The sequence below is a fragment of the Equus asinus genome, chromosome 27, assembly GCF_041296235.1.
Source record: "Equus asinus isolate D_3611 breed Donkey chromosome 27, EquAss-T2T_v2, whole genome shotgun sequence".
NCBI lineage: Eukaryota > Metazoa > Chordata > Mammalia > Perissodactyla > Equidae > Equus > Equus asinus.
Window position 1 is genome coordinate 34,100,123 of NC_091816.1, and position 15,524 is coordinate 34,115,646.

Genomic DNA, 15,524 nt, shown 5'->3' on the forward strand with positions numbered 1-15,524 from the left:
GATTTGCATTTCCCTAATGATTAGTTATCATTCTTCATTATACTTTTATTGCTAGACACATTGTAGGAGGTTTCTTCTCCACAGATCCAAAGAGATGCTTGCAAATTTGTTTTTCTTAAACTGAGATCACTATGCAAACTGATAAGGTGTTTTACCTTTCTTTTTGTTTTGGTGTTTTCTTCCATCTCAATCTATGATGGCAATGAGTCTCATCTAGTACAATTAATCTCATAGTTTTGTTGGTAAGCGATGCCTAGAGCAAACTGTGATGAATTCTGGGAATTCTGAGGCTGAACCCAGATGCATTAGCAAACAGTGTTGCCCTTGTTCAACTGTCAGAAGTTCCTACAGACCCAGAGTGAGGAAGTGGCAGATCACATGACACGTAAAGGCTGCTTCTGAGATAGATGATAGAAAGATAATATGGAAATCTGATGCTTTTTGTCTCATAATAATTTTTGGAGAGGGCACAATTCTTATTGTTTTGTAATATTTTGTAATATCTCATAAAACATTTAAATTGGTGTTATTTTTATTTGAGAATACATATTTGAATAAAGAGTTAGATATTAGACAAAATATCTGAAGCATGTTTAGGCTATACCAGTTTCATTAAGAACTCGCTTCTCGATATAATTCTAAGAAGGAAAATGTTCTGGGTACTCTTAGTTGAGATAGAGAGTACCCTCACTCAGCTGTTCCTCCACAGCTGTACCTGGTGGCAGGAATCTGTAAGCTAATTTTGAGATTCAAATGCAGACCTTTCTCAGAGCTTTTTGCCACATTCTATGGGACCACCAATTTATAAGACCAAATTCCCTGCTAGAAATTGCCAGAGGATTGATAAATTGCTAGAGGATTGATGCTGGATCTCATTCAGTTTTGTAGCTTCTGTGATCCTTGTTGAAGTAAATTAAACCGAGTTCATCCATTGAAGCTTTTGATGTTGGAGACAATTCATCCTGTTTATCTAAAGATGCTTTGCCTTATTCTGGAAAATATATTATTTTTGCATATTTTTCTCAAACTTAGAGAAGGCCTTACCACAAGTCCAGAAATCCATGGTTCATGCCCCAATATATTTTCAGGGGCAGAAGATAGGATGATTGAAATGTGGGGGAGGTCTCTCCTGTGCCAGTTTAGCCAGCATTAATATCTAAAATTTCTGTCCTTCCTTTCTCTCTCATCTGGAGATCACCACGTTGTCCTGGGTATCTGGAACAAATTCTTCTTCACCTTCTTTTTTTTTTTTTTTTTTTTTAGTGAGAAAAAAATAAGAAGATTGGCAACAGATGTTAGCTCAGGGCCAATCTTCCTCAACAAAAAGTATACCTTAAAAAAAAAAAAATGGGTTTCTCCCAGTAAACTGCCTAGGAAACCTTCAAAAACATGTACTATTTAAGTGCTCCTACCAGTGTTTAACTCCAGCAGCACATACTCTGGGTAAGCAGATCTCAGCCATGACCCTCTGATTCACCCCCAACGGAGCCAACCAGTTCCATGAACTAAGAGGCGTATCAGAACTTGATGAGTTTCCATCTCCGTTAGACTCTCCTGGAGCCCACACAGACTAAGGAATTGGGAAAGTTCCATGAAAGACAAAACAATCTCTTTAAGTAAAAGAAGCTGGCTTGTCTGGAAGGATCATGTGTAATGTGCTTAAGTCAGGGTGAGGCTTAATTCCATTTCACTCTTTTAAGTTGGATGTAGAGAACTGGCTGGATAAATCCATTGCTGGCACTGGAAAGAATCAGATGTTTGTCTTTGTACCATTGATGGTTTTTTACACTAGATAATTTTTGGCGCTGAACTAGTCTACCCTGCCTTTTCAAAAGTGATCTTGTATCCACAGTTCTGCAGGGTCGTGATTTATCCTCGATTTGAAGATTTGTGTGGGAGCTGATTCCACAACCTTTATTGCTAAATCATTTTGACGTTTAACAACCTTCCCTGCTAGGAAATTCTTTCCTATATCTAAGGGGTCAGCAGCGTCTGGCATGGGTTCTCAATCTTTTGATTAAGAGGCGTTTCTTTTTATTTCACAAAGCCTTAAGATAACTAGCAGGAGGAAAAGAGGGTTGCAAACAAGTTAGACACGTTGGGTATTCACTTATGCCTGGTGAGAATCATAAGAAACTTCTGGAGAAGTGTATCAACATGGGTATAGTATCTAAAAGATGAGACAAAAGAGAGTACCAGCAGATTGCCTGGGTTGGTGAAGGGGCTGCTAGTCTGACCTCTATTCACTTAATGTGGCTGGAGAAGGGATGAGTATCAGAATTAAAAGGAGGGAAAATGACAATAAAAGGAAAATGTTACCAAAACCAATATTCTCAATATTCACTTGTCTATTCTTATCTTCCATTTTTCTCCCTAAACTCTTGCTGTTCGTATAGGTATCCCAGTGAGTCCTTTTTAATACAAGATGACTGGAAACTAGTCAGTTTCTGATAATCACTAGAATCTTACGATTTTCAGGCAGTCTCCATGAAGCACTTACAATTATTTCCAAGTCATCCCTGTATTTTCTGCTTTTCTTGTCCTCCTGCTGGTCTTAATTACAATGAAGAGTGAGGCTGGAAATCCATTCCTATTCCACTCAGAATGCTCAGTACCTTCACTCATGGGATTCAACCCGCGCCATAACTGTCCATTAATATCGCTTTCTCTTATTGCTTTTTTGGCTATGGAAACTGGTAGGATTTCTAAATCAGTTCTAAATTACTTATTTAAGATTCACTCATTTTCTACTGTGTGGTGAGGTGAATGGATTTGGCTACAAAGCCGTCATCAGAGCTTTCACAAAGCTCTGCTCTTAGAGGCTGGAATGGCGCATCTTCCTAGCATTTTAGTGGTGATTCCAACTGAAGAGACAATCAGGTAATAGCTGCTCTGTGATCATAAGCCAATGAAGTATTCAGTTTTTCTGTCTCTGTACTTATTTATTAAGACCAAAAAAGACTATGATGACACAAATCCAGCGTTCTCATTTGGATGGTCACTGAATTGTGATTAATTTTGCTTTTTTGTTTTCTTTTCAAGAACATTGCCTAGGTTTACTTTTTGTATCATTAGAATTCTCAAGAGATATAGCATAAATAAATGGCCTTGCCTCTGCCTTCAAATAACTTTTCAGTTGAGAGAGATAAATAATACACCAGTGACAGAATTGGAAGGGAGGTTGTGACAATGAATAAGTAATACAATGCGAGGCAAAGCGTTAGTTCTGAGAGGGAAGCCCAGTGAAAAGGGTACGATTGCTGAATGTTCTGTGGAAAAGGTTTAAGCAGGGCCCCCAAATTAGACTTAGTGAAGAAGGGGGAGGAGGGCGCTGAGCTCACTGCTCCAATGTCTACTGAACATTTGGGATGAGCAGTGAACCACGTGGTATGAGTAGTGAAAGGCTTGTGGACATCAGGGACAATTTGCTCTAAAGATTTCTTCAGGGATTACGTTTAATTCTGAATAGATTTTCACGAAGGCCAGCAGAAACCAGGCAATTGGTAACTGTGAAGGCAAAAACAAGGCTAGAAAACCTTCATAAATTGATTTCAAGTGCTGTCCCTTGATATTGTGCTTAAAAGTACATAGTTAAATGCTCCTGGTTCCACAAATTTAGGTGCTTCCTTTGTCAGATTATACAGAAACTTCCATTTCTGCATTTTTGAATTGCTGTTTTTGAATCAGACCCCACCTAGCTCCTGGTGGTTCATTGGCAATCTTTGGTGTTCCTAGCTTGCAGCTGTGCCACTCCAGTCTGCCTTCATTATCACAGGGGCATTCTGCCTGTGTGCGCTGTCTTCACACGGACATCTTCTTATAAGAACTGGTCATATTAGGATAGGAACCCATCCTACTCCTCATCTTCACTAATTATGTCTGCAAAACTCTACTTCAAAAAAAGGTCAAATGCTGAGGTACTGGGGATTAAGACTTCAACATATTTTCTTTTTGGAGGGGGGCACAATTTAACCCATAATAAGGGGTAAAATTACCCAATTTGAACAGAATTGCAATTATTTTTCATCTTTAATTTGTATACTTCTATTTTTTAAATTTCTAGATTACTTAATTAAAATCTTCAGAAAAATATTAAATGATGTGTTGATATAGGATTTTTGTCTCTTTCTTTAAAAAGAGTGTGCACCATTTAGATTGAGTACAGTATGTTTAAATCAATCTTTAACAAGTTGTAGCAACTCTATTTTAAAAATCTGGAGAAGTAAATGATAGTATCTACTGACAGGAGTTCTTTACTGGCGATACTCAGTAATATGTCTGCTCTCTTTAATATGGTTCTTGATAGCATAGAAGAATGGATGCTTAATTAATATAGTATCAGTAACACAGTTGATATGTCTATTGCAACTGAAGTTAAGAAAATATTAAACAAGGATAAATATAAAATCATTTATTAAGATTTTTGAAAGATTAACCTTATAATTCTCAGTAAAGATCTTCTTGGCTTTCAAACTTAACGTACAAAAGGGCAGGAGGTTTTGTAGCAGCTATCAAAGTTCATTGCAATCTTAGATTACATTGATATAAATGTCATACCTAGAATATCCAGAATATTATCTCATCCTTAGTGCAGCATTTAATGGGGACATGAAGAAATGGGTTAAGCGCAGCGACAAGTGATCAAGAAAGTAAATTTAGTAGGTAGGCTAGAAAGAGCACAAGTATTTTGAATTCTGACGTCTGTGTATTTCTTTCTGGTGCCATGATTGTACTGTAGATCCAGGGAAGGCAGTCGTCAGAGGTAGTGGGAATGCTGATGTGGTGCTTCTAAAGTCCAATGGTCTCCAGGGACAAGGAGAGAAGCCCTTGAAAGCACAATTGTATTTATAATCAATGTATATCCTTCAACTCATTGTGTCTTTCCCTGATGGTTTTTTCTCATCTCACCGCTGGTTAGAATTGTTGAACAGATTGCTACTGCCCCAAATTAGATGATGTACTTTACCTTCTAAAGACATTTTCCAGTCTTATTTTTAGATTAGCAAATGATTAGTAAGATAATTGTACCCATCTAACACTGACAGCTAACATCGATGCCAGTCCCCAATAGATGGTGCTGTTGAAACTAGAAGCACAATTCAATATTCTGTTGTCCCAGCACTGTGACTAGCAGGTATTAATCACTCAATAAATTAATGATGATTAATCCAGTTACCCTAGAAAATCTTGCTATTTAAATATATAAAATGCATTAGATGGAAAAAAAATCCCTGGGCATTTTGTTAATGGAAATGAGAGGACCATAGCCTGTTATCATGAGAGGCTTGAGCTAAAATATTGCAAAAATGATCACAGGATGCTACTTTCACTCTAACTTGTTGTGGTGGATAGGACCGTTATCAGTCTTAAGACAAAATGGCTTCCTCAGAAGGATTTATTCAGGTGGGAGTTTGGTATTTTCTTTTTCTTCTCTGGAAGGCACGAGTGTGTTCATTTATTGTCTTGCTGAGACCACACTTTGTTCCAAGTATTCTTTGCATCAGTAAACACCCAGCTGATGACTCTTGTTATTTTTGTAACCTGATTAAGCAACACTTAATATTAACTATTCTTGACTCAGATTAATTAATACATAGAATTTGCAAATTAGAGTCAACTATGATTTGCAAATTGAAGTTAATTAGAAAGTCCTAATACAGCACCTCCTAAAAAGGCCAGAGCACTTTGCATAGAAATAACCAATTTAGAAGTCACAATTTTCCAATTGCTTTTTGGCAAACAGTTATTCCTCTGAGCTGTCCTCAAGATTGGAGTGAAGAGATAAATATTCACAAAGTTAGTGAGGACTTAGAAAGTAACAACAGGGCCTTCCTTTCCTAAGCACTTGGGACTGAGCTGCTGTCAGGCTCTATTTTTGTCCAGTAACAAAATTTAATAATTTAGAAAACTACAATAGCGCATCAATGAAAAGAAAGATGGTTTCGAGAAGAGTTTCAGAAATAATACATGCATGATAATCTGTTGACGTCCTCATGTTATTGTTAGTCCTTATTCTTCCTTCTCATGGAATTTCAGTGTTAAAAAAAAACCAAGAAGTTATCTGTGACAATAACAAACTTATAACTGATAAAAATTTGTTATTTAAAATATTAAAATATAATCAAGATTATGAACAGGTGCCTCAAATAATTAAGTGGAGTTATATATCAGAAAACACTACAATATAATTTACCCCATTAATGGAAAAAAAGAACAGCTCAACCCTCTCAGTGCGTGCTGAAAAAGCATTGGGTACAATTCATTATCCACTATAAAAGTCTCAGAAGTTCAAAATAAGACAGAGCTTCTTTAATTTTATATCGACCAATATGCTATCCTACAGCAATGGGCATATGTAATGCAGAAATTTTAGACTCAATATTTATAAGAAATTTCTAGGAACAATTCAAGAATGTTTCTAAGATCAGGAACAAGGAAAGAATGTTCAACATCGAACCAGAAGTTCTAGGCAAAGCAATAAGGCAAGAGTGTGAATTAAGTAGTAGAAAAATTAGAATAAAGAGACAAATTTCATAATTATCTGATTTTGCAGCTGATTGTAAATAGCAAAATATTAAGGGGTAAATTATCAAAAAATTAAGGATAATTATGTATCTGGATATATAATCAATTTACAGAAAGGGTATATATAACACTAACAATCTAGAAAATACATTAGGAAAAAAATAAACCTTTACAAAAGCCACAAAAAATAAATAGAAACTGACATCATAAAGTATGCACTAGATATTTATGGGGGAAAATTTTTAATTCTGTTTAAAGGATATTAGAAGTGATCTAAATAAACAAGAATAATTATATTCTTATTAATTTCTAAGTTCAATGTAATTTCAATGAAAATTTCTTCAATGTGTTTTCCTAGGGAAGTTGAAACCTGATCTTAATATCTGTATGATTCCACAATTTATGTTTTCCTATAGTCTATTTCCTAAAATACATAAATATCTAAGACAATTTGAAAAATAGGATCAAAGGAGGTAAAACTACGCTATTAAATATTAATATATAGAAATGCTTTGGTAAAAAACAATGTGTAGTAAATTACAGAATGAAGAAATAAGTTAATGAAATGAAATAGAAATCTAAGAAAGAGACCTTGGATAGATGAGAATTTGATATATGACTCAAGTGACAACCCAAATTGTTGAGGAAAAGATGAATGACATGGTAGATAATATTAGGCAAACTAGCTCACTTAGATGAATTTTAAGATAGAACCCCTACATCAAAAATATTCACAATAAATCCCAATGAACTAGTGACCAAAATATTATATGGGAAACTCTTAAACTAGTAGAAGAAAATGTAGAAAAACGTCTTTATAACCCTTTGGTAAGGATGAATTTCTTAGCCTTAAAAAACCTTTAATCATAAGAGAATACCCAAATGAATTTGAATACAGCAAAATTAAAGATTTCTATTAAAAATAGGCCACATCTACAAAGTTAAAATACAGGTAATAGATTGGGAGCAGATACTGTAGTATCTAAGACCAACAGAAGTTAATATGTAGAATACGCAAGGAACATCTGTAAATTAAAAACTCAGTGGAAAGAAGTTGCGATGTCTAGAATATAATTGGACAGAAAACTGACCTTAATAGTAATCAGAGAATGGAAGCAAAAATGAGAATGAGACATAAGTCACACCTATTAGATTGAAAACAAGAAAAGTCACAAAATGACAATTGCTGATGTGAATGTTTGAGAAGAGAAAGTGCCCACATTGCCAACGGTTATCAAGTTAAAATACATCACTAGAATTTCTTGCCAAGTTAGAAATCTGAAACGCAGAAAGACGCAGTCAGTCCCCATGTAAAATCAGTCATTGTTCTGAGTGATGTTCACTTTTTGAAGCCTCAGATTATCATCAAAGAAGACTAATTTTAATAGGCTACCTCCTAACACAGGAAGTATCCCTTTCTCTGAAGCAACATTTAGGGAGAGTAAAATACAAATGAATAATATTTCTGGAGTGCTCTTAAAAGTTTATTCTAGAAGAGAAGAAAGCTGAACCTAATTGACATTTTGTCTCAGATTTTTCCCGGCTAATTGTATCTTGAGATGATACATAGAAACATTACATCTTCAACGTGCAGGCTCCTTTGGAGTGTTTTATCTCAACTTGTTCACTTACTGTATAAGAAAACTGGGAAACCGAGAGGTCCCATTATTAGTGGGAACCAGCTTGTCTTAGAGGAATCGAAGCTGCGTAGTCCTGAACTGAAGCCCTGATTTTCCTGTGATGCTCTTTGCCGCTAAACTAGGAAGAACTATAATTTCTAGGGCTGTAGCCTGCAAGGCTTGATAGACTGGAACACTTGTGTTTAAACATTACCCAAAGTTGTTCTAGGAATCTGACCCTATATATAAAGGGACATGTGCTTTATCACTCAAACCAGGGCATTTTGAGAGGAAAAGTGTGTGCTAAGTGACTCCAACACCAGAACCACAGAGCAAAGCTGGGACTGTCTCTGACCAATCGGGACATGTCTTCACCCTCCATTTAGGGATTTAACATTTGCTGTAAAGACAGACTCATAAATTGATGATGTTGAAGGCCAGGGACAAGGGCAAGAATAAAAAGAAGAGTTTTAATCCTCAAAAAGCCTTATCACCTTTTATTATGTTGTAAGTAATTAAGTAATTTTTTGGCTCATGATAGAAATCAGACGTTAATTAAGAAGGATTTAAAGAGGCTTACATGAAGCATTTTGAAGTCATTTCTTTCATATCTGTGTCAGGGTGAATTACAGGCTTCATGGAGGAAATGTTTGATTATGGAAAGAACAGCATAATAAAATGAGTGGCATTGAGCTAGTGGACCGAACTGCGTCTTTCCCTTGCTTCACCACTAAATTTAGAAAATGCTTTACTTTCAACTCAACTCTCCTACTAGACATCAATTATGGACTGAACGTAGAATTAATGCACTTTGTAAAGGGTTTTTTATGAAGAAGGTTATAATTAATGTCCAAAATCATTCCTTGAAATGTGCCCAACTCTCAACTTTTCCAGGGCATCGTGGCTAATGCAGAGTCTCCTCTCATCGCTAGAATTCTGTCATCCCTGATTATATGGACACAAGGAAGAAAGAGAAGCTGATCTCCGACACTCAAATCCATTTACCTGCTTACTTCATAAAAATATGATGAAATATTTGACCAAAACTGGTACCAAGAGTCCTACAAATTTGATTTCATCCTTTGGATTGTTAGAATCCATGGAGAGTAAGAAAACCATTGCTAATTGACTATCACTATTAATGAATTATTTTTAAGCATCATTTGTAGATCTCACATTATTTGATACTAGAGGTCAGAGCTACATTTGTGCTGATTAGATTTTTGTAGGAGATAAAATATAAAAGGTCATTTGATGGTATTTGTGCTGCACGCATGCACAGGTGGTCATTTTCATTTTCTTGTTTGATAAATCACCTTAAACTGAAGGTAAGGCGCCTCCCTTCTCTCCCAGCATTAAGAGCCATGAGGTCTTTTGTGTGGCAAAATTGTGAGGCTCTGGAGAAGATTAGAATTGATGTCCTTAGAAGTTTCAATGGCTATCTCTCTCTTTGGAAAATGAGATAACTGGATGCTCTGTTTTGAGGACTGAATATGAAAATTAGTCCTTTTCTAGATGTACAGAGAGAAAGGGGATAATTTTCTTTCCTGTGTCTGTGTGAGTGAGATATCTGTGCGTCTGCATCATTTTTGGGAGCTCTTGTGACAGTTGTGTGATATCATTTCAGCATAAAGTATTCTAAAATCTTTTGGCCACTCAAACTTTCCAACAGCAAGTACACATATCTCCTGGAGCCAGGCAGCCTAAGGAAGTCAAGATATGGGGAGGCAGCTCACATTCATCTGTAAAGGGCATTGACTTGGTTCCCCATCACTGCCCACACAGTAATATCTGTGTTATTTAGAAGCCATTTAGACTCTAGCAGCACTATAAATGCCACATATATTCTCCATGCTTGCCATTAGGGATATCCTCAAATTATAATACAGGAGAATAATATCTATAATGAGAATAAAGAGTCTGTATTTTTATAAGTTGGGCTAGTAAGGAGCAGGTACTATTACATTTAGACAGATTTCCATCCAAATTAATAATAAAAATTTTGGCTCAAATTATGAATCTTCAATTATTAAAAAGATATATTCACTTAAATCTATTCCCAATCCATCTTCCTTAGATAAATGTTATATAATTAAAATTTTAAATATCAAAAAATAATTTTAATACACTGGAGATCTTTAAAGGAACACCTTGAAGTGAATCCTTTGAGAAACGCAAAAATACAGCCCTTATTTACTTTAAAAATTTTTATATAGTGCTTTATATTTTTTAAATTGCTTAAAATACAATTCTATACATAATACTTTATAAATTGAAAAACTAGACAGAAGCAAAAACAAGAAAACAAATTCAATGTTAATTCCAACAACACATATGATGTATGTCATTCCAGAATTTTTTCAGAATGCACACCAACGCACATTAACATTTTTAAAGGGATTTGTGTACTTAAGCGACTTTAAAGGGATTTCTGTACTTAACATTTTTGGTAACCACATTTTCTCACTCATCAGTGTAGAGGTTTGTTTGTTTTTTAACAGTTCTATCCTTACACTTTAAGAAATTGGATTGTCTTACAACAGTTATACATTTATTTGTTCATAAATGTCAGCCACGTGTCTAGTCTTCATTGAACTCAGTGTACTTGGATATTCTTGCCTCAAAGCAATTCCTAAAAGCAGAGTGTGCTTGTGGAATTCTTAACTGCTGCTTGTGAAGCATGGTTACCAGCTTAAGACGCAAATTTCACGTTCAGAACTATAGATGCAGTTGTTTCTGAAATAAGTTACTTACTACAATTCTTGCTTCATTGCTAGAAGAGGATTTTTGTAGCTAGGATTTCCTTTAGTGTTTGAAACTGAAAGATGATCCATCCTTGGTAGTGCCAATTTGGCATCGTATCTGAGGCATTCGTGAATTATACTCTTAGAAGCCCTGCTGGCTCCTGATGCGGTCCCCTTCTGTTTCTGCGAAGTCACGGTGGCTTTGTCAAATCTTCTTAGTCAGAGGGGTGCCTGTACTTGGGTTGTCTTTTCCTCTTGCAGTTAATTTCAGAAGATTTTACATAGCTCTTTGCGTGTTATTATTACTTTAGTATTATATATTATAATATAGCTCACAGAATCTTTAAAAGTATATCAGTAATAACACATCACAATAGGAAGGTATATCTCTTGCCTAACCATGTTGCTGTCAGATTTCACGAACTATGCATCAAATTATAGCAGTTTAGAAACACATCATAGCTCGCTAAACTATTTTAATTATTTAACTAAACTAAAGGTGTGTGTCATTCAGAGTTAATCATACCAGAGACTGATGAGGAGATAGCTTAATAATATCTAAAATTTCATGAAAGACATTCTTTTAAAATGTAGTGAAGGTGATATCAAGGTTAATTAAATCTCATTTTCATTCCTATTTTCATTTAACAGTTATTACAAGTCATTCAGATTTTAGAATGTGTTTAAGTTAAGAAATAGTATTAATATTATAATTCAGTGATGTTTTGGATAATTGGTATATTTAAAATAATTTATAGTTAAAATTTTGAAGGAAATTTAATTATGGTCCATTGTAAATATTTTTTCTTAGTTCAGGTGGAATGTTATAGGTGTACTATATAAAATATTTATTTTAAAATACAAGACAGCATTTAATAAAATGTTGGACAAACAGATCAGATCAGATTATAAGAAAATCTAAATGCTCAAATTCTTCTGCTGTATTGGAGCTTATTTTAAAATCAAATATTATTTTAAATAAATGGACTTTATGGAAAGTATCTTCCTTTTTACTTGGTCTAGGAATGTTTGTTGTCAAAGCTTTGTGAGAATTGGATTTGAAGTGTGCAAAACATCACATTTAATGAGATCCATAAGACATCAAAATTATTGGTTCTAATAGCAGTATTTTACAATAGATTCATTATTCAAAATCATGTTCATATTTAGAAGATCTACAGATTAAATATGACACAATATCTTCCTTTCTATAATGGACAAATTAGAAAGTAAATAGAATTGTTTTGGACCCAAGAAGACAGGTGTTATTGCGTGCCGCTCTCCCCGAGACATTGGATTTGCTTGTGAATAAGTGAGGGCAAGTGCAAGTCCATTTTGTTTATTGATAGGTTGGCATGTGTGTGAATGAGTGTGCATGTGTGAGTGTGCGGGGAAACAAGGGTAAATCCTAGACAAAATTAAGTGAGGACTCAATAGAAATCAGTTCATTTTATTTCTTACTGTTAAAGTGATTAATGGATAATACTTTCATTATCAAGATTTTGAATAGATAAGAAACAACGCACATGTAAAGACACATTCATCTTTCATTTCCTTTGTTTACTAACTTAGCTAATGCATATTTTCGTTTCCAGTGTGTCATATGTTAGACAATTGAGACACAAAAATACGTATGTTATTCCCTGACCTTTATAGACTTATAATCGATTATTATGAAACATATTTGTGAGATTAATTGTGGCAGGTGTTGGGATAATGGCATCTACAGAATTTTATGGGGAAACAAAAGGGAATGAGCATTTCTTCTTGGTTAAGGAGGAGGTGGGGAAATGCTTTAAATCAAGGAAGTCATGTTTAAACAGAGTCTTAACAAGACTTTAGGTGTTTATGTTTCAGGTGAACAAGCTGGGGAAATATATTCCGGTCAGAAGAAATAAGGTGAGAAAAAGCTGTGTGTGTGGCAGGAGACATGTGGCATGCCAAAGAGCTGTGTAAACATCCTCGTGGTTAGAAAGTATGATGCAGAGAACTATAAATCAGTTAGGTATTTCATTCAGTCATTCACAGTGCCTTAACTAAAAAAAGAGTTTATCTTCTCATGTGACAGTTGAGAAGAATCAGTTGCTGGAACAGGTCTAGAAGCATGAATGAGGTGAATGACTTCCTCAAGTCTTTGGAACTTACTCACGTGAACAGGATGGCTGCTGACCATTCGTTTTCTCTCTCTATTAGCTTTGCCTTTTCTGGAATATGTGTGTGTGTGTATATATATATATATATATATATATATATATTTTTTTTTTTTTTTTTTTCCTGCTGAGGAAGATTTGCCCTGAGCTAACATCTGTTGCCAATCTTCCTCTGTTTTGTACGAGGGTTTCCGCCCCAGCATGGCCATGAATGGTGTACGTCCGTTCCTGGGATCAGAAGCTGGGCTGCAGAAGTAGAGCACGCTAAACTTAACCACTAGGCTACCAGGGCTGGCCCCTGGAATATTTCTTGAAGATAAATTTAATCCACCCCAGGGAATTAAGGCTGTTAAATATTCTAAGACATTTGATCTTATTAAGAAGAGTAATTATTTGAGTGGTTTGGACCCTAGAGCCCTTATAAGGTATCATGGAATCCATTTTAAGGAAAAGCTATAAGAGAGCATGGGTAGATGCTTCTGACTGTATGAACCTTGGAAGATTGGAGACAGAAGGATTTTTCACAGGATCAAATACCACTATGGTTTGAAAGTTGTTTGGAAGAGTAACATGATTTGTGCCTCAGTTAATTGAACATCACACCAATTACTGAGATCAGTGTGTGCGTGTATGTGTACCTGAGAAATTTACTTGCTACAGACAAATGTGATCCCCAGATACAGAAATAAGGCTAAGTGTTTTGGGAAAGTTAGTGCTTACCGTTTACCATTTGGAAGTGGTGTTTTTCACAGAAAAAAAATTACCTGGGACTACATCTTTAAATAAACTTTTCATTTTAGAACAGAACAGTTACAGATTCACAGAAAAATTAGAATGACTACAGAGAGTTCTCATTTCCCCTGACCCTGTTTTCTCTATTATTAGCATCTTACATTGGTCTGGTACATTTGTTCCAATTAATGAACCAATAATGAATGACACATTATTGTTAACTAAAGTCCATAGTTTATTGAGATTTACTTAATTTTTGTACTGATGTACTCCTTCTGTTCCAGGATCCCATCCAAATAGGAAAATACATTTATCCTACCTCCTTAAGCAATTCTTGTCTGTGGTCGTTTCTCAGATGTTCTCTGTCTTTGATGACCTGACCATTTGAGGAATACTGGTCAGATTTTTCATGGAGTTCCATCAATTGAGATTTGTCTGATGTTTTCTTCATAATTAGACTTGGGTTGTGGGTATTTGGGAGGAAGGTCACAGAGGTAAATCTTCGTTTCATCTCATCTCATGATAGCAAGGGAACATACTGTCAATATGAATTATCACGTTGCTATTGCCCTTGATCTCCTAGCCGAAGTACTAAGGTCAGGATTCTCTACTGGAAAGTTCCTCCTCCACTTCCACTTCTGTACTGTAGTCTTGGAAGGAAGTTGCCTTGCACAGCCCAAACATAAGGAATGAGGAGTTAACGTTCCATATCCTTGAGAGCAGAGTATAATTTTTATTCCAAAAATAAATTATTTGGAATCTTAGTGCGTGAGAGATTTGTCTCAATTCCCCTCAATTAATTAATTAGATCATTTATTTATGCCAGTATGGATTCATGGATGTATAGTTTGCACTTTGGGTAACAATCCTACTGCTTTGTTTATTGTGTTTCTCTAACTGTTCCAGCTTTAACTACTGGGAATTTTTGCAGTTACATCCCATGTCCTTTAACATATACCTCCATCATTGTGTGTGTGCTTGTTTAGTACTGTCTTTCTGCCACTACAAGATGTTCAAGACTCAACTTGTGTATTTCCTGCACCAGTCCTAGAATCAACCAATACTCCAAGGAACCCTCAAACATTTTATTAAAGTACCGTTTTGAAAAACAAGACCTGGCCCTGGGAGTGCTCATTATTATTGAGTGTCATTGATTAAAAGCCCCCTCAGCTTACAGAGAAATAAGTGTCTATGTGCATGCCAACCCTTTTATATATATAAATATTTATAAATATTTCTATATGTAAATATTTATATCTGTATTAAGCTAAACATGAATTCAGACTGATCTCTCCAACTCTCATATATTACCACGTGGGTCATATTAGCCTCTTCTCCTTGTTTACCTGTAAACTCACTCTGAAAGTGAGAAGCCTGACTCCCATTTTCCATCATCCATTTAACTGATTTAACTATTCAATTCCAGTATACATGTATAGCAATAGGAGAATTATTAACTATAATCACATGGGAGACAACTTTAGCATCTGTAATATGGTGTTTATGTACAATGCCTTTTGCCTTTAGTCTTACAGACTCCATTCATTTCCAGAGTTAACATAGGCAAACACTTTTCTCTGCCCCCTTCAGTAAAGTTGTTTCATACATTTCTAGAATAGTTAGATTTTCTTGTCACACTCTGCATCCCTTCTTAGGATCCTCTTACTAATGACTTTTTAAAATTTGCATGCATTAAGATAACTTCGGGCTATTAAGATATATGAGTTTTGACAAATGCAGAATGTCATTTATCC